Here is a 3,662-nt window from a genome sequence, read left to right as displayed (position 1 = left end):
GGGGCTTGCAGATTCCTTGGGGATCAGGCGTGGGGCTTGCAGATTCCAAAGGAATCAGGAGTGGGAGTTTGCAGATTCTTTGGAATCAGGAGTGGGGCTTGAAGATTCCTTTGGAATCAGGAGGGGGAGCTTGGAGATTCCTTTGGAATCAGGAGTGAGAGCTTGCAGAATCGTTTGGAATCAGGAGTGAGAGCTTGCAGATCCCAAAATAATCAGGAGTGGGAGCTTGCAGATTCCTTTGGAATCAGGAGTGGGGGCTTGAAGGGGCTGATGCTACGCTGGGGTGGGGGTCTCCAGCTGGACCCCAATTCCAGTTCCACAGCTCCGGGTAAGTCAGGGCACCCCTGAAGATGGACATCCTGCCCCTCTTCCACGGGGCAGGGTTGTTTCCTTGGGGCTTTCTCCAAAGGCAGGAATGTGTGGAAGCACCAGGCACAGATTAAAGCCAGATCTTTGTTAGGAACCCCCCCAGAGCCCGGGTTTTGCAGCAGGCTGTGGTTAATACTTCATTGCAACCTTGAATGCTCCTGCTCCCTGATTCCAAGTGGATTGCTTCAGCATGTCCTGGAGTGCACCAGTGTCTAGACATGCTGGTCTAGAGCTGAAATCTTTGCAGGATGCCTTACGAGAAGAGCCCAGAAGAGCTCTGCTGTCTTATCTAATAAGGCAGAAGGCAGAGAGGGATATTGCTGCTGCTGCTGCTGGAAAGGCATCAGCCTGGGAGATGCTCTGTTCCCCTCCATCCGGCAGCCCCGAGGCTGGTGCTCACTGCTCAGCGTGAAATCATTCCCGGGGGGACAGAGACCTTCCTGGAAATCCCTCCTCCCTGCAGGAGAGGATGCTGCCCTTAAAGGATCCACATGCATCCAGAGCAGCAGCCCTGCAGGCATCCGGCCTGGCAGCGTTTAAGTCCGGCTCTCAGGGCTGAGAGAGACCCATGGGGAGCTGCAATTTGATCCCTCAATTCCCTGATGAAGCCAGGATGCTCCAAAAGCAGAATATAATGGGCCAGATTTGCAGTGTGACAGAGCTTTCCCCGATGGGGTGGATATGGGGTGGATATGGGGTGTCTCAGCCCAGGCAGGGGAGGGTGTAAAACCAATCTAGATTTTAACTGGGTTTTTTTTTTTTTTTTTTGAAGGCTCACTTTCTCTTTCTGCAGCAGCCTGGGAAAGGCTCCAAGTGGTTTTTGCACAGCAGTGTGCTAATCCTGCCCCGTGCCTGCTGAACGCCAGCTCCAGAGGAGGCAGCAGGCATAGACACCACAAACATCAGCAGGGCTCTGCTGCTGCCCTCAGAAGGGCAAAACAAACCAGCAACGGGGCTCCAGCTGCTGCAGAAAACACTCATTTGGGAATTAGAGGCAAGAGAGAGCTGTTGCACTGGGTAATCCGTGTCCCAGCCTCTGCACGTTGGTAGTAATCAAAACACTGGAGAACCTGGGAGCACGGGAAAAAAATAAATAAATAAACTAAACTAAACTAAAATCAGAAGAGCCTGACCAACCTCTGCATTAAATAGCTCCAAAATCTGGCATTACAGAGGTGCCTCTGTGAGTGTTGGAGTCACAGCCTCTGGATCTCAGTGCAGCAGAGCTCAAGTGACACAAGACTGAGATCCTCTAAATTCCTGGGCTCCTGCCCTATTTTTGGTGCTGGGAATAGTCCATTTTCAATTGAAAACAGCTGTTGGAGACTTCCAGGGCACAAAGGCATAGGAGCACAGGGCAGGTAATGGCCAAAACCAAAGTGGGCTGCCCCAAACTTTGGCTCCTCCCTCAGTGAACCGCAGAAGCAGCTGTAAGAAAGAGGTTGGTGTTAAAAGCTGGGTGGAAAAGGCTTTTTCTGTCATTTCTGCAACATCATGACAGACTCAGAAAATCAGCTGTAACAGATAGATTGTAATTCTTTACTTACATTTCTTTATATGCAGTGCTCACCTTATGCCCACCAAGGGACTGCAGGGGGGTTTAGGGTCTCCTCCCAAAGATCTGGCAGTAGTAGGGGAATTTAGGGTTTCCTGCCAAAAATGTGGCAGTAGCAGGGGGATTTAGGGTCTCCTCCTGAAAACCTGGCAGTGGCAGGGGGATGGTTTAGGGTCTCCTCCCAAAGATTAAAGGATCCATCTGGCAGTAGCAGAGGGATTGTTTAGGGTCTTCCCCTGAAAGTCTTGCAGGGGGATTGTTGAAGGTCTCCTCCTGAAAATCTAGCAGTAGCAGGGGCATTTAGGGTCTCCTCCCAAAAATCTGGCAGTAGGAGGGGGATTGTTTAGGGTGTCCTCCTGAAAATCTGACAATGGCAGAGGGATTGTTTAGAGTCTCTTCTCAAAGATCTGGCGGTATCAGGGGGATTTAGGGTCTGCTCCTGAAAATCTGTCAGTGGCAGGGGGATTGTTTAGGGTGTTGTCCTGAAAATCTGGCAGGTGGATTTTTTAGAGTTTCCCCCCAAAAATCTGGCAGCATCAGGGGAATTGTTTAGGGTCTCCTCCTGAAAATCTGGCAGGGGGATTGTTTAGGGTCGCCTCCCCTGAAAATCTGGCTGTAGCTCAGGGTGCAGGCACAGCAATCCACCTTCCTGCTGCTCTGGATTTCCCTGCTGCCCAGCATCCCCACCAGGGTGCCTCATCCCCCTCATCCCCATTCCACCCCTCCCAGCCCCTTTTGGCCCTGTTTGCTCTCCAGGCAAGCCTGGCAGGCACCACCTTTCCTTGCCTCCACCTTTCTAGGATAAAATGCAGTTTTAGGCAATAACAGCCATGCTGCATGACACGAATTAGCATTTTCCTGCATGGAGTTCTTGGTGTCACTGGCCCCAGCTCTGGCTACAAGGACCTGAGGAGGGCACTGGGTTTGTTCTGGCTGCTGCTCAGTGTCAGCCTGAGGCTTCTAGCTCAGCCTCGCACCTACAGACCCTGCTTTTATGCCTGGAGCACATAAAAGGATTTTGGACAATCTCAAAACTCAGCATTCAGGAAAAACAGGGAATCACCAGTAGTGAATCCATGTTGTAAATGTCCCTTTCCCAGGGTGTAGCCCAAGCCAGATTCAGATTTCAGTTTTATGGTGGTTTTAGCCCAAACCCAACCCAAACCAAAAAATCTTGAATCAGCAATGCCCTAAAACTGCAGCTCTGAATTAAAATTTCTGAACCCAAGGTTGCTTCAGCCCTGAGCTGAGCTAAGGTCCGAAGTTGTCCTGTGTTCTTTATTTTCAAATAGAAGAATAGGTGGAATCTGGGGCTGTCTCATGGAGTGCTGGACATGGCTGGTACAAGGTTGCCTTCCCAGTGTCAGCACCACACAAGGCCTGAAGGACTCATTGCTGTGGACTCAGTGCAGGATTAGGCACTTACATATTTTTTCCTCCTGAGACACCCACCAAAAAGCTGCAAATTCTCTCTGCATCTCCCCAGGATCTCACTGTGGGTTTAAATGCTATTTATTTCCATTCAGCAAGGGGGCAATTTCTTCTTTTTCCATGGTCTCTGCTGTTCTGTTTTGGTTTTGTCTCCAAAATAACTGATTTATGAAGAGCGACCCTGTAAACTTTCTCAGGAGGGGTGGACTTTCTCCTCCCAGCCGTATTAATTGATTTAATTTATCTCAAATTTGATTGCAGTGAGCACCCCTAATTAACGTGATTTTTTGCTGATAATCACTCCCAA

The sequence above is a fragment of the Melospiza georgiana genome, chromosome 8 (assembly GCF_028018845.1).
Source record: "Melospiza georgiana isolate bMelGeo1 chromosome 8, bMelGeo1.pri, whole genome shotgun sequence".
Lineage (NCBI taxonomy): Eukaryota > Metazoa > Chordata > Aves > Passeriformes > Passerellidae > Melospiza > Melospiza georgiana.
Note: the sequence above shows the minus strand (reverse complement) of the source record.